Below are 16,041 nucleotides of genomic sequence, written 5' to 3'. Positions count from 1 at the left end.
TGTGTTTGTGAACAGAGCCCCAGGACCAGCTTTTCTCTAGGGGGACTCTTCTCCAGGTTCATCTCTCTGTAGGTGATGGATTTGTTATGGAAGGTTTGGGAAACTTCTTTTTTAGGTGGTTATTGAATTTAACATTTCACTTTTTTTTATACTTCAAAGCATCTAGTCCTAAATTTGTTTTGTCCCATTTTGTGAGTTCTTGGTTGGTTCGATCCCACCTCAAAAAAGAAAATTTCTATCTAATTCAAGTATTTTTAGTCAGATCCTAACTGGTATATCGAATTTAATGTTCCTGTTGATGCATAAAACCTTCTTGTTTTCCTCGTCTCTTAGCTCGTTCACAGCTTTGTGGATACCTGTGGCGTTGATGTTTAGGCCGGTATGTATAGTTTGTTGTTGCTCTAACAGTTTGTCTATTTTGTATTTGTGGTCCTGTCAACTGGACCTTTTTTCCTTTTTTCTTACTATCGGGTCAGGGTCTTTCAGGGCCCCAGATCTGTCAGGGCCCAGTTAAACAGGGCCCAGGTCTATCAGAGGCCCAGGGTCTGTCAGGGCCCAGGGTCTCGAAAGCCCAGGGCCCAGGTCCTGTATCAGGGCCCAGAATCTGACAGGGCCCCCGTCTGTATCAGGGGCCCAGGTCTGTCAGGGCCCAGGTCTGACAGGGCCCAGGTCTGTCGGGGTCCAGGTCTGTCAGAATCTGTGCGAAAGATCTTATTGCTCTTAGGCCCTCCTTGGTTGGGGACCAGAAGCTCCTGACCCTCTCTCTCTCTCTCCTTTTCTCTCTTTCTCTCTCTCTCTCTTCTCTCTCTTTCTCTCTCTCTCTCCTTGTCTCTCTCTCTCTCTCTCTCTCTCTCCTCCCTCTCTCTCTCTCTCTCTCTCTGTGTCTGTCTCTCTCTCTCTCTCTCTCTCTCTTGTCTCTCTCTAATGCAGAGGAGTGAGTTTAGAGGTGTGTGTTATTTATCCCTGTGTGAGTTATACCAAATGGAGCACAGGCACCTAACTCATATCTTATACATCACTCTCCTCTCCTCTCCCTCTCACTCTCCCTCTCCCCCCCTCTCCTCTCTCCTCTCACCCTCTCCTCTCCTCTCTCTCTTCTCCTCTCCCTCTCCTCTCCCCTCTCCCTCCTCTCCTCTCCTCTCCTCTCCCTCCCTCCCCTCCCCCTCTCCTCCCTCCCTCTCCTCTCTCTCTCCTCCCCTCCTCTCCTCCTCCTCTCTCCTCCTCCCCTTCCCTCCTCTCTCCCCTCTCCCCTCCCCTCCTCTCCGCTCCATCCCCCTCCTCTCCTCTCCTCTCCTCTCCTCTCCTCTCCTCTCCTCTCCTCTCCTCTCCCTCTCTCCCCTCTCCTCTCTCCTCTCCTCTCCCTCCTCCCTCTCCCTCTCCTCTCCCTCCTCTCCTCTCTCTCCCTCTCCTCTCCCTCCTCTCCTCTCCTCTCTCTCCTCCTCCTCTCCCCTCTCCCTCTCCCCTCCTCTCCCCTCTCTCTCCTCTCCCCTCCTCTCCCTCTCCTCTCCAGTCCCTCTCCCCTCCTCTCATCTCCTCTCCCCCTCCTCTCCTCTCCAGTCCTCCCTCCCACTCTCTCCTCCTCTCCCCTCCTCTCCCCTCCCTCTCCTCTCCCTCCTCTCCTCTCCCCTCCTCTCCTCTCCTCCTCCAGTCCTCCCCCTCTCATCTTCTCTCCCCCTCCTCTCCTCTCCAGTCCTCTCCTCTCTCCTCCTCTCCCCTCCCTCCCCTCCTCTCCCTCCCTCTCCTCTCCCTCCTCCTCTCAGTCCTCTCCCCTCCTTTCTCATCTCCTCTCCTCTCCCTCCTCTCCCCTCCCTCCCCCTCCTCTCCTTCCTCTCCTCTCATCTCCTCTCCTCCCTCCCTCCTCTCCTCTCCTCTCCTCTCCCCTCCTCTCCACTCTCCTCTCCTCTCCTCTCCCCTCCTCTCCCTCCTCTCCTCTCCTCTCCCTCCTCTCCCTCTCCTCCCTCTCCTCTCCCCTCCCCTCCCTCCTCTCCCTCTCCTCTCCCCTCCTCTCCCTCCTCTCCTCTCCTCCTCCCTCCTCCTCTCCTCTCCCCTCCCTCTCCTTTCCTCTCTCAGTCTCCTCTCATCTCCTCCCTCCCTCTCATCTCCTCTCCTCTCCTCCTCTCCCCTCCTCCTCCTCTCCCCTCCTCTCCCTCTCCTCTCCCTCTCTCTCATCTCCTCTCCTCTCCCCTCCTCTCATCTCCCCCTCTCCTCTCCAGTCCTCTCCCCTCCTCTCCCCTCCTCTCCTCTCCCCTCCCCTCCTCTCCTCTCCTCTCCTCTCCTCCCTCTCCCCTCCTCTCTCTCCTCTTCTCTCTCCCTTTCCTCTCTCTCTGTCTCTCTCCTCTCCCCTCCTCTCTCCTCCCTCTCTCCTCTCCAGTCATCTCCCTCCTCTCCCCTCCCCTCCTCCCTCTCCCTCTCTCCTCTCTCCTCCTCTCCTCCTCTCTCACCTCTCTCCCCTCCTCCTCCCCTCCTCCTCTCTCCTCTCCTCTCCTCTCTCCCCTCCTCTCCCCCTCCCTCACCTCCTCTCAGTCCTCTCCCTCCTCTCCCCCCTCTCCTCTCCCTCCTCCTCTCCCTTCTCTCCTCTCCTCCTCTTTCCTCCTCTCCTCTCCTCTCCCTTCCCCTCCCTCCTCCTCTCCTCTCCTCTCCTCCTCTCCCTCCTCTCCCTCCCTCTCCCTCTCCTCTCCTCTCCTCTCCCTCCTCTCTACTCTCCTCTCCCCTCCTCTCCTCTCCAGTCCTCTCCTCCTCTCCTCTCCTCTCCCCTCCCCTCTCCCCTCTCCTCCTACCCCCCTCTCCTCTCCTCTAACCCCTCCTCTCCTCTCCCCTCCTCTCCTCCTCTCCCTCTCCCTCCCTCTCCCCTCCTCTCCCCTCTCCTCTCCTCTCCTCTCCTCCCTGTCCTCTCCCTCTCCCTCCTTCTCCTCTCCTGCCTCCTCTCCAGTCCTCTCCCCTCCCCTCTCTCTCTCCTCCTCTCTTTCTCTCCTCCCTCTCCTCTCCTCTCCTCTCCCTCTCTTTCCTCCCTCTCCCTCTCCTCTCCTCTCCTCTCCAGTCCTCTCCCCTCCTCTCCCTCTCCCTCCTCTCCTCTCCCTCTCCTCCTCTCCTCTCCTCTCCTCTCCTCTCTCTCCTCTCCTCTCCCTCTCCTCTCCTCTCCTCTCCTCTCCTCTCCAGTCCTCTCCTCTCCTCTCCTCTCCCTCTCCTCTCCTCTCCTCTCACCTCTCCTCTCCTCTCCTCCCCTCTCCTCTCCTCTCCTCTCCTCCTCTCCTCTGTGTTTAACTGTTTTTGGGTCATGTTGTTGACATTGTGGTTCCTGAGCTCCGCTGCACTACTGACACTAATGAGGAGGGGGGTGTGTGTGTGATTTTAGTAATGCGTGTTCACATGCCTGTGTGCTGTGTGTGTGTGTGTGTGTGTGCCTGTGTGTGCCTGTGTGTGTGTGCCTGTACTATGTGTGTGTGTGTGTGTTTATTTTCCAAGCTTATAACCCAACAAAATGTTTTACACTACAGAGGTTTTAGTATTTTCATTCTAAAAGCCGTGGGAAAATTATATTGTGATATTGGTATCATCCCAGCTATAGTGTGAATGTGTCTGTGTGTGATTTTTAAGTAATGCCTGTTCACATGCCTGTGTGTGTGTGTGTGTGTGTGTGTGTGTGTGTGTGTGTGTGTGTGTGTGTGTGTGTGTGTGTGTGTGTGTGTGTGTGTGTGTGTGTGTGTTGTGTTGTGCTGTGTGTGTGTGTGTGTGTGTGTGTGGCTTGTGTGCTGTGTTTTTTTAGTAATTCATAGCACATCCCTGCAACACACACAGGGGTGTCTTATCTCACAGGAAAAAGCACTTACCCAGGAAACTACGCTTGTTGCTAGGCAACATACCGAGCTGCAGCATTCTGGTGGAGGGGATCCTTGCACTCTCAGCGTGTGTGTGTGTGTGTGTGTGTGTGTGTGTGTGTGTGTGTGTGTGTGTGTGTGTGTGTGTGTGTGTGTGTGTGTGTGTGTGTGTGTGTGTGTGGGGAGAGAGAGAGAGAGAGAGCGCTTTCTATCCTGGGTTAATAGCTTGAGAGAGAGATACAGTAAATGTATCTTTCTAGTGAGAGACTTTTACAGTATAAGCTGTGTTAAATGTATCTTTGTAGTTCGAGACTTTTTACAGTAAAGCTGTGTTAAATGTATTTTCTAGTTCGAGACTTTTAGTAAAGCTGTGTTGAATGCTATTTTCTAGTCAGAGACTTTTACAGTAAAGCTGTGTTAAATGTATTTTCTAGTCAGAGACTTTTACAGTAAAGCTGGGAGTTAAATGTATTTTGTAGTTCGAGACTTTTTTCGTAAAGCTGTGTTAAACTGTATTTTCTAGTTCAGGAACTTTTACGTAAAATGCTGTGTTGAATGTATTTTCCATGGAGTGTGATTCAGGCCGCCCACGTGTGGAGCTCTTCCCCAGCTCGTGGTCCCTGTGCCTCAGCATGACGACGGGCAGACCAGCAGCCAATCGCTGAGTAGCGAATGCGAGGACACAGAGATAATAACCCACTCCTCACTCTCCCCCAGTGTGAGTCTACAGACAGACAGACAGGGGATAACCCACTCCACTCCTCTCCCCCAGTGTGAGTCTATAGACAGACAGAGATAACCCACTCCCCCTCCCCCCAGTGCGAGTCTTTTGCGACAGACAGTAGATAACCCACTCCCTCCACTCTCCCCCAGTGCTCGAGTCTACAGACAGACAGACAGAGATAACCCACTCCTCCCTCTCTCCCCAGTGAGTCTATAGACAGACAGAGATAATAACCCATTGCAGATTTCTTCTAATTAGTGTAAATCACCTGCGAGCAGCAGTGTTGGGAGAGAAGGTTATTGTTCAGAGGAATTCCTCCATGTTGTTATTTCGGGCAGGAGAGAGAGACAGAGAGACAGAGAGACAGAGAGACAGAGAGATAGACAGAGAGACAGAGAGAGACAGAGAGACAGAGAGAGACAGAGAGACAGAGAGACAGAGAGAGACAGAGAGACAGAGAGAGATAATGAAGGGGAGAGGGAGAGGGGTGAGGTTGCCATTCTGTCTGTGACTGTGACTTGTTTTCTTGACTGTGAGCTCTCGACTGTGACTGTGACTCTGACTGTGACTCTGACTGCTGTCTCTGACTGTGACTCTGTCTGTGACTCTGACTGTGACTCTGACTGTGACTCTGTCTGTGACTCTGAGCCTCGGACTGTGACTCTGTCTCTCCAGACTCTGACTGTGACTGTGACTCTGAACTGTGACTCTGACTCTGACTCTGACTGTGACTGTGACTCTGTCTGTGACTCGGACTGTGACTTCTGTCTGTGACCGTGACTCTGGCTCTGTGACTCTGACTGTGACTCTGTCTGTGACTGTGACTCTGACTGCTGACTCTGTCTGTGACTCCTGACTGTGACTCTGACTGTGACTCTGTCTGTGAGACTCTGGACTGTGACTCTGTCTGTGACTCTGACTGAGACTCTGACTGTGACTGTGACTCCTGACTGTGACTCTGTCTCGTGACTGTGACTCTGTCTGTGACTGTGACTCTGACTGTGTCTCCTGACTGTGACTGTGACTCTGACTGCTTACTCTGACAGTAACTCTGACTGTGACTCTGACTGTGACTGTGACTCTGTCTGCGACTCTGACTGTGACTCTGTCTGTGACTGTGAACTGCTGACTGTGACTCTGTCTGTGACTCTGACTGTGACTCTGTCTGCGGACTCTGTCTGTGACTCTGACTGTGACTCTGACTCTGACTGTGACTCTGACTGTGATCTGTGACTCTGACTCGACTCTGTCTTTGACTGCTGAACTCTGACTGTGACTCTGTCTGTGACTGTGACTGTGACCCTGTCTGTGACTCTGACTGTGACTCTGACTGTGACCTTGACTCTGTCTGTGACCAAGTGACTCTGTCTCGTGACTCCCACTCTGACTGTGACTCTGGCTGTGACTCTGTCTGTGACTCTGTCTGTGACTCTGACTGTGACTCTGACTCTGACTGTGACTGTGACTGGACTGCTGACTGTCTCCGACTGCGACTCTGCTCTTTGAGCTGTGACTCTGTCTGTGACTCTGTCTGCTGACTGACCTGTGACCCTGTCTGTGACTCTGACTGTGACTCGGACTGTGACCTTGACTCTGTCTGTGACCGTGACTCTGTCTGCCCTGACTCTGACTGCTGACTCTGTCCGTGACTCTGTCTGGCTGACTGCTCTGTCTGTGACTCTGACTGACTGTGCCTGTTTCTTTCTGTAGGAGGTCCCGAAGTCTGCTGTTTACAGATGAACACAGATTCAGGATATGTAAACCCAGCTACACTGGCTTCCTCTCTGCTCTCGCTTTGAAGTGTACACACTACGCTGAAGTGGTGTTAGCGTCGGGTTAACGGGAGGAGAGTGAAGGAGAGGGGAGGAAGAGGAAGGAAGGAGGGGGAAGGGGAGAGTGTGAGTGCGTGAGTGATGAACGACTGGTCATTAAGCCTTGAGTGGTCCACCTCCAAAAGGTTGAGACCAAAGTCGGGCAAAGACTTTACTAAATGATGGAATACAACCAGTGTAATTAGTCATGATGACAACAGTAGAGAGAAAAACAGGCCTTGGAGAGGAGTGAGGAGTGTTAGAACATTTACCTCTCTATATAATACACTCTCTAGGCTGGGTTTCTGCCCTTGGAGAGGAGAGAGGAGTTGAACAGTTACCCCTCTCTATATAATCATCTCTAGGCCGAGGTTTCTGGCCTTGGGGAGGAGAGAGGAGTCCCTCTCCCTATTAGTGTAGAACATTTACCTCTCTATATAATAGCCATCTCTAGGCTGGGTTTCTGTCCTTGGAGAGGAGAGAGGAGAGTAGAACATTTACCTCTCTATATAATGCTGCTCTAGGCTGGGTTTCTGGCCTTGGAGAGGAGAGAGGAGAGTAGAACATTTCCACCTCTCTATATAATGTGTCTCTAGGCTGGGTTTCTGGCCTTGGAGAGGAGAGAGGAGTCCCTCTCTAGTGCAAGAACATTTGCTCTCTCTATATAATACATCTCTAGGCTGGGTTTCTGGCCTTGGAGAGGAGAGGAGGAGTGTAGAACATTTACCCTCTCTATATAATACATCTCTAGTGGGTTTCTGGCCTTGTGAGAGGAGAGAGGAGAGTGAACATTTACCTCTCTATATAATTAGATCTCTACGCTGGAGAGGAGAGAGGGAGAGGAGTCCACCTCTCTCTAGTGTAGAGCAGTTACCTCTCTATATAATACATCTCTCTATGCTGGGTTTCTGACCTTGGAGAGGAGAGAGAGGAGTCCCTCTCTAGTGTAGAACAGTTACCTCTCTATATAATACATCTCTAAGGCTGGGGTTTCTGACCTTGGAGGGAGAGAGGAGTCCCTCTCTAGTGTAGAACAGTTTGCACTCTCTTATAATACATCTCACGCTGGAGAGGGAGAGAGGAAGAAGAGGAAAGTCCCCTCTCTCTAGTGTAGAGCAGTTACCTCTCTATATAATACATCTCTATGCTGGGTTTCTGACCTTGGAGAGGAGAGAGGAGTCCCCCTCTCTAGTGTAGAACAGTTACCTCTCTATATAATGCACATCTCTGTTGGGTTTCTGACCTTGGAGAGAGAGAGGAGTCCCTCTCTAGTGTAGAACAGTTACCTCTCTCTATAATGTGTCTCTATGCTGGGTTTGAGTGTGTGTGCGCTGCGTGTCTGTCACTGTGTGTGCGCCTCGTGACTTGGTGTGTCGGTATCCGCGTGTTGCCGGGGCGTGGCGTGCAGCCATTGCTACATCAAGACGCTCATGAGTCGGCTTCTGACCTGTGTGTCTGTGTTTACACCACCGTCAGAAACGTCATTTCAAGATTCTCTTTCTCTCTCTCTCTCTCTCTCTCTCTCTCTCTCTCTGTCCTCCTAGTCTCTCTCATCTCTCTCTCTCTCTCTCTGTCCCTCCTAGTCTCTCCATCTCTCTCTCTCTCTCTCTCTCTCTCTCTCTCTCTCTCTCTCTCTCTCTCTGTCCCTCCTAGTCTCTCTCCCATCCTCTCTCTCTCTCTCTGTCCCTCCTAGTCTCTCTTCTCTCTCTCTCTCTCTCTGTTTCCTCTGAGTCTCTCATCTCTCTCTCTGCCTCCTAGTCTCTCTCATCTCTCTCTCTCTCTCTGTTCCTCCTAGTCTCTCTCATCTCTCTCTCTCTCTCTGTTCCTCCTAGTCTCTCTCATCTCTCTCTCTCCCTAGCTCCTCCTAGTCTCTCTCTCATCTCTCTCTCTCTCTCTGTTCCTCCTAGTCTCTCTCATCCCATCTCTCTCTCTGTCCCTCCTAGTCTCATCTCTCTCTCTGTCCCTCCTAGTCTCTCTCTCCTTTTCTCTCTCTCTCTCTGTCCCTCCGTCTCATCTCTCATCTCTGTCCCCTCCTAGTCTCTCATCTCCTCCCTCTCTGTTCCTCCCTAGTCTCTCTCCATCTCTCTCTCTCTGTCCCTCCTAGTCTCTCATCTCTCTCTCTCTCCTCCTAGTCTCTCATCTCTCCCTCTCTGTTTCCTCCTAGGTCTCTCTCCATCTCTCTCTCTCTCGTCCTCCTATGTCTCTCATCTCTCTCTCTCTGTCCTCCCCTAGTCTCTCCTTTTCTCTCTCTCTCTCTCCTCCTAATAGTCTCTCATCTCTCTCTCTCTGTCCCCTCCTAGTCTCTCATCTCTCTCTCTCTGTCCCTCCTAGTCTCTCTCCCTTTTCTCTCTCTCTCTCTCTGCTCCTCCTAGTCTCTCTCTTCATCTCTCTCTCTCTCTCTCTTGTTCCTCCTAGTCTCTCTCTCATCTCTCTCTCTCTGTTTCCTCCTAGTCTCTCTCATCTCATATATATATTATGTTTCTACAGTCTCTTCTAAATTTTTTTTTGTTCTCCCAGTCTCTCTAAATTCTTTCTGTCTCAAAAACAAGTTTTATAAATACTCTCTCTCTCTCTTGACTTCATCTCAGTCTCTCTAAATGCTCTCTCTCTTTTTCCTAGTCTCTCATCTCTCTCTCTCTGTCCCCCTCCTAGTCTCTCTCCTTTCTCTCTCTCTCTCTCTCTGTCCTCCCTAGTCTCTCATCTCTCTCTCTCTGTCCCTCCCTAGTCTCTCTCATCTCTCCTCTCTGTTCTCCCTAGTCTCTCTCCATCTCTCTCTCTCTGTCCCTCCTAGTCTCTCATCTCTCTCTCTCTGTCCCCTCCTAGTCTCTCATCTCTCCTCTCTGTTCCTCCTGGTCTCTCTCCATCTCTCTCTCTCTCTCTCTATCCCTCCTAATCTCTCATCTCTCTCTCTCTGTCCCTCCTAGTCTCTCTCCTTTTCTCTCTCTCTGTCCCTCTGAGTCTCTCATCTCTCTCTCTCTGTCCCTCCTAGTCTCTCATCTCTCCCTCTCTGTCCCTCCCTAGTCTCTCCTTTTCTCTCTCTATCTCTGTTCTTCCTAGTCTCTCTTCTTCTCTCTCTCTATCGCTCCACATGGGTCCAGTGGAATTCCTTGGTCTGAGCCGCGTTACTTAGTAACCAGAACACATCAGAACCCCGTCAGGGAGGGAGAGAGAGATGAGATGGAGAACAGAGATATGTAGATGAAAAGATGGAGCGAGAGAGAGAGCTCTGGCCCTGAAAACATCTAGTCAACAATATCTCTGTCTGTCTGTCTTGTCTTGCTTATGTCTGTCCCAGAGTTTGAGAAAGACAGACAGACAGACAGACGTAGACAGACACAGAACAGACAGGACAGACAGACAGACAGCTACAGACAGACAGACAGACAGACAGACAGGGACAGACAGACAGACAGACAGACACGAACAGACAGACAGACAGACAGAGGAATAAATATAAGCTTGACTAAAGATAGATAGAGACTCTGCAGGCTGAGGTCCCAGTAGTTAACTAACAGATCGTAGAGACTCTGCAGGCTGAGGTCCCAGTATTAACTAACAGATAGATAGAGACTCTGCAGGCTGAGGTCCCAGTAGTTAACTCAACAGATCGATAGAGACTCTGCGAAGCTGAGGGTCCCAGTAGTTAACTAACAGATAGATAGAGACTCTGCAGGCTGAGGTCCCAGTAGTTAGCTTGCCAACAGATAGATAGAGACTCTGCAGTCTGAGGTTCCCAGTAGTTGACTGACAGATGATAGAGACTCTGCGAGGCTGAGGTCCCAGTAGTTAACTAACAGGATAGATAGAGACTCTGCAGGCCTAATTCATCCACTCCATTTCCCCTGCCTGCTGATCCCTGTCAGTGTTTCTCAGGTTACGGTGTCTGATTTGACTGAGTTGCTTTCTGCTATAGTGAAGAGAGGGAAGAGGGGTTGGAGGGAGACGAGGGAGGAGAGTAGGAGAGGGGAAGGAGGGAGGGAGGAGAGGAGAGAGAGAGGAGGAGAGGAGAGGAGAGGGAGGAGAGGGGAAAGGAGAGGAGGAGAGGAGGAGAGGGAGGGAGGGAGGAGAGGAGAGGGAGAGAGGGGGAAGAGAGGGGAGAGAGAGGAGAGGGAGGAAGTGGGGGAAGAGAGGAGGAGAGGGAGGAGAGGAGGCAGAGGAGGAGAGGAGAGAGAGGGAGGGAGAGAGAGAGAGGAGGAGTGGGGGGAAGAGAAGGGGGTTATTGATCAATTCTCTCTCTCTCTCTCTCTTATTCCAAGTAGCCAATTTCCAAAAGATTATAGGGTCCCTTAGGAAACACTTATCACAATAACTCATCCCTGTAGCATTTTTCATTCGTAGTCCTTGTCAAACAACATTGTATTTAAAGTGCCCACTATTATATTCTAACTCTAGAATTAAAATAATCCTTCTATTTCCGTGATTTCCAACAGTTTCACCCAAAGCGTTTTGCTCTAAATCGTAAGTCCAAATCGCGTAAATTTGCAACATTTCTGGTTAAAATAAGTCGATAGATAGTTTTTGGTTTTTTGCCCGTATCGTGCAGCCCTTTACGTTGGCAGTGTGGAAATGATCTCTCTCCCGTGAGAGCAGGAAATTCAGAATATTGATGAAAATTACTGAATATTATTTTAGTTTGAAGTTTTGGTTGATCGGTACAAATCTAGGAATGGAGAATGACCACTGTTCACTTAGAATGTAGGTGTTGTCACCCCTGGGGTCCTTTAGCTCAGAAACAAATGGGAGACTTTATTATTGAAAAACAACACAGGAGACTTTTATTATTGAAAAACAACATGGGGAGACTTTTATTATTGAAAAACAACACGGGAGACTTTTATTATTGTGAAAAACAACATGGGAGACTTTTATTATTGAAAACAACATGGGAGACTTTATTGAAAAACAACATGGGAGACTTTTATTATTGAAAACAACATGCTGGAGACTTTTATTATTAAGAAAAACATTAATACTCCTATTCTGTGTATTAGTGGCACCCAGCTGTTTGTAGTATAATACTCTATTCTACTGTGTATTAGTGGTACCAGCTGTTTGGTGTAGTATATAATACTCTATTCTATGTGGTGGTACCAGCTGTTTGTAGTGAGTATAATACTGTATTCTACTGTGTATTAGTGGTTTCAGCTGTTTGTAGTATAATACTCTATTCTACTGTGTATTAGTGGTACCAGCTAGTTTGTAGTATACTCTATTCTACTGTGTATTATGGTACCAGCTGTTTGTAGTGTAGTATAATACTCCCTTCTACTGTATTAGTGGTACCCAGCTGTTTGTGGTGTAGTATAATGTACTGTATTCTACTGTGTATTAGTGGTTCCAGCTGTTTGTGTATAATACCGCAGTCCTACTGTTATTAGCATTGGTCTCATCTGTTTGTAGTGTAGTGTATGCTGGTGTCTCTACTGTGTATTAGTGGTTTCCCAGCTTGTTTGTGTGGTGTTAGTATAATACTGTATTCTTACCTGTGTATTAGTGGTTCCAGCTGTTTGTAGTATAATACTCTATTCTGTGTATTAGTGGTTCCAGCTGTTTGTAGTGTAGTATAAATACTGCTTATTCTTCTGTGTATTAGTGGTACCAGCTGTTTGTAGTATAATACTGTATTCTACTGTTTATTAGTGGTTCCATCTGTTTTATAGTGTAGTATAATACTGTATTCTACTGTAATGTAGTGGTACCAGCTGTTTGTAGTGTGGTATAATACTGTATTCTACTGTGTGTTAGTGGTACCAGCTGTTTGTGGTAGTATAATACTGTATTCTCGTGTATTAGTGGTAGCAGCTGTTTGTGGGTGTAGTATAATACTGTATTCTACTGTGTATTAGATGTACCAGCTGTTGTTTGTAGTGTGTATAATACTGTATTCTACTGTGTATAGTGGTTCCAGCTGTTTGTGTGTAGTATAAATACTGTATTCTACTGTATTAGTGGTACCAGCTGTTTGTAGTGTAGTATTCTACTGTGTATCTAGTGGGTTCCAGCTGTTTGTAGTATAATACTCTATTCTACTGTGGTATTAGTGGTACGAGCTGTTTTATAGTGTAGTATAATCTTGTTTCTACTGTGTGTATTAGTGGTACCAGCTATTTGTAGTGTGGTATAACACTGTATTCTACTGTGTATTAGTGGTTTCCAGCTGTTTGTAGTGTAGTATATTACTGTATTCTACTGTGTGTTAGTGGTACCAGCTGTTTTGTAGTGTGAGTATATTACTGTATTCTACTGTGTATTAGTGGTACCAGCTGTTTGTAGTATAATACTGTCTTCTACTGTGTATTAGTGGTACCAGCTGTTTGTAGTAGTATAATTATTGCTTATTCTGTGTATTAGTGGTACCCAGCTGTTTGTAGTATAATATTGTATTCTACTGTGTGTTTCCAGCTGTTTGTGAGTGCTATACTGTGTTCTACTGTATTAGTGATTTCCAACTGTTTGTGGTAAGTATAATACTGTATTCTGCTAATAGTGGTTCCAGCTGTTTGTAGTGTGTATAATACCTTGTGTATTCTACTGTGTATTAGTGGTACCAGCTGTTTGTGGTATGCAATACTGTATTCTACTGTATTAGTGGTACCAGCTGTTTGTAGTATAATAATGTATTCTACTGTGTGTTAGTGGTGCCAGCTGTTTGTGGTGTGAAAAGTAAATACTGTATTCTACTGTGTATTGTGGTACAGCTGTTTTGTAGTGTAGTAGCAATACTGCTTATTCTGTTATTAAGTGGTACCAGCGTTTGTAGTTAGTATAACACTGTATTTCTACTGTGTATTTAGTTGTTCCAGCTGTTTGTAGTGTAGTATAATACTGCCTTATTCTACTGTTATTAGTGCGAAGTTCCAGCTGTTTGTAGTTAGTAGCAATACTTATTCTACTGTGTATTAGTGGTACTTGCTATTTGTGGTATAATACTGTATTCTACTGTGTATTTAGTGGTACCAGCTGTTTGTGGTATAATAATGTATTTCTACTTTGTGTGTTAGTGGTACCAGCTAGTTTTGTAGTATACTATAATACTGTATTCTTACTGTGTATTAGTGGTACCAGAAACTTTGTTTGTAGTGTAGTATATTCTGTATTCTGTGTATTAGGGTGGTACCAGCTGTTTTGTAGTGTGTATATATCACTGTATTCTCACCTTATTAGTGGTACCAGCTGTTTGTGTATAATACTGTATTCTACTGTTGTGTTAGTGGTACCAGCTGTTTTGTAATATAGTATAATGCTTATTCTACTGTGTATTAGTGGTTCCAGCTGTTGTAGTATAATACTGTATTCTACATGTTATTAAGTGGTACCAGCTATTTGTAGTTATAATGCTGTATCATATTAGTGGTACCAGCTGTTTGTAGTGTAGTAATACTTATTCTACTGTAATAGTGGTTCCCAGCTGTTTGTAGTTGTAGTATAATACTGTATTCTACTGTGTGTATTAGTGGTACCAGCTGTTTGTATAATGTCTCTGTCTGAATCATCTCTTGTATCTTATCTCTAACTAGATTATAATGCTCTCGTTCTGAATCATCTCTTGCATATTTATCTCTACTAGAATATAATGTCTCCGTCTGAATAATCTCTGGTATTTATCTCTACTAGATTATAATGTCTCGGTCAGAAATCATCTCTTTTTGTATTTATCTCTTTTAGAATATAATGTCTCCGTCTGAATTATCTCTTGTATTTATCTCTACTAGAATATAATGTCTCCGTCTGAAACATCTCTTGTATTTTATCTCTACTAGATTATAATGTCTCCGTCTGAATCATCTCTTGTATTTATCTCTACTAGATTATAATGTCTCCGTCTGAATGTCATCTCTTGTATTTATCTCTTACTAGATTATAATGTCTTGTCTGAAACATCTCTTGTATTTATCTCTACTAGATTATAATGTCTCCGGTCTGAAACATCTCTTGTATTTGTCTCTCGCTAGAATATAATGTCTCCGTCTGAATCATCTCTTGTTTTATCTCTACTAGATTATAATGTCTCCGAGGTCTGAAACATCTCTTGTATTTATCTCTACTAGATTATAATTCTTCCCGGTCTGAATCATCTCTTGTATTTATCTCTACTAGCATCCCTTGCTTCCAGCTTAGCTTTTAGTTTTAGTACAGCGAGGGGGTTAATATAAACCTCCGGCTTATCTCTGTCTGTCTTTCAGCCTCCCGGAAACAGTGTTTCACTTTCATTCCAGGTTCGTTTTGTTTGACATGACTTAGTTAGCTGATAGTATATCCACTGCTTAGCCCAACCGTTGTGTTTAGAATGGAGGATGGAGTCCTTGGGCATAAATGTTGAATGACTGGGTCTTTAAGCAACATGTAGCTAAAAATAACTTGGCCAAATACATTTTTTTTATCTTCTGGTGAAAAGAAACGACATTTTTATGAATACATTTTTATCATCAAATAAAATTTTTAATGAAAATATGTAATATTCATTTGTTATTTGAATATGTTGGGAACATTTTTATAAAAACAATAAGGCACAAGAGGCAGTGCTGTATCAGTGAATCACATTTCACAGGTAAGAGGCAGTGCTGTATGATGATGACATTCACAGGTAAGAGGCAGTGCTGTATGATGATGACATTCAGCTTAGGTAAGTGTATCGTGATGACAGTCACAGGTAAGAGGCGTGCTGTATGTTGATGACAGTCACAGGTAAGAGGCAGTGCTGTATCGTGATGACAGTCACAGGCTAAGAGGCAGTGAAAGTGATGATGACAGTCACAGGTAAGAGGGCAGTGCTGTCGGTTTGAATACATTCACAGGTAAGAGGCAGTGCTGTATCGTGATGACAGTCACAGGTAAGAGGCAGTGCTGTATTGACAGTCTGTGTAGGCAGTGCTGTGGTCGTGATGACAGTCACAGTAAGAGGCAGTGCTATATGGTGATGACAGTCACCTGGGTAAGAGGGAGAACAACTCCACTTGGCACTTGCACTCTTACTTTAGACTGTCATCACACTCTCTTACCTGTGACTGTCATCATCATCCCAGCACTGCCTGCTACCTGTGACTGTATTCACCATACAGCACTTCCTCTGCTTACCTGTGACTGTGTTCCTGTTTTCTGCGCCTCTTGCACCTGTGACTGTGTTGACTGATACAGCACTGCCTCTTACCTGTAGACTGTCATCCCGAACAGCACTGCTACACCTGTGACTGTGTTCACGATACAGCACTGCCTCCTGTGACTGTATTCACGATGCAGCACTGCCTGCCACCTGTGAATGTGTTCACGATACAGCACTGCTTCTTACCTGTGACTGTCATCATCACAGCACTGCCTCTACCTGTTCTATGTCACCATACAGCACTGCATCTTACCTGTGACTGTGTTCACGATACAGCACTGCCTCCTTACCTGTGACTGTCATCACGATTCTAGCACTGTTCCTCTTACCTGCTTATTTGGTGCTTAATTTATTACCGTTGCATTTTTCCAATACTTCAGGTGCAATGAAGGGCATTCTAGATTGTGCGTTATGTCCCCCCTGTAATCCACGTGCATAATTCAGTAGCTATAAGTTCGTTTCTTATTCCGTGTCCTGTGTTTGAGCTGCTGCTGAAAGCAAAAGTTGAATTGAAAACTTTGTTTGCATACTTTTGTCGAGTATGATTTTCATTAATAGCGAGCTACTGTTGGCTGATGGTTCGCTTAGCCA

The sequence above is a fragment of the Salmo salar genome, chromosome ssa03 (genome assembly GCF_905237065.1).
Source record: "Salmo salar chromosome ssa03, Ssal_v3.1, whole genome shotgun sequence".
Taxonomy (NCBI): Eukaryota; Metazoa; Chordata; class Actinopteri; order Salmoniformes; family Salmonidae; genus Salmo; species Salmo salar.
This window is presented reverse-complemented; position numbering follows the sequence as displayed.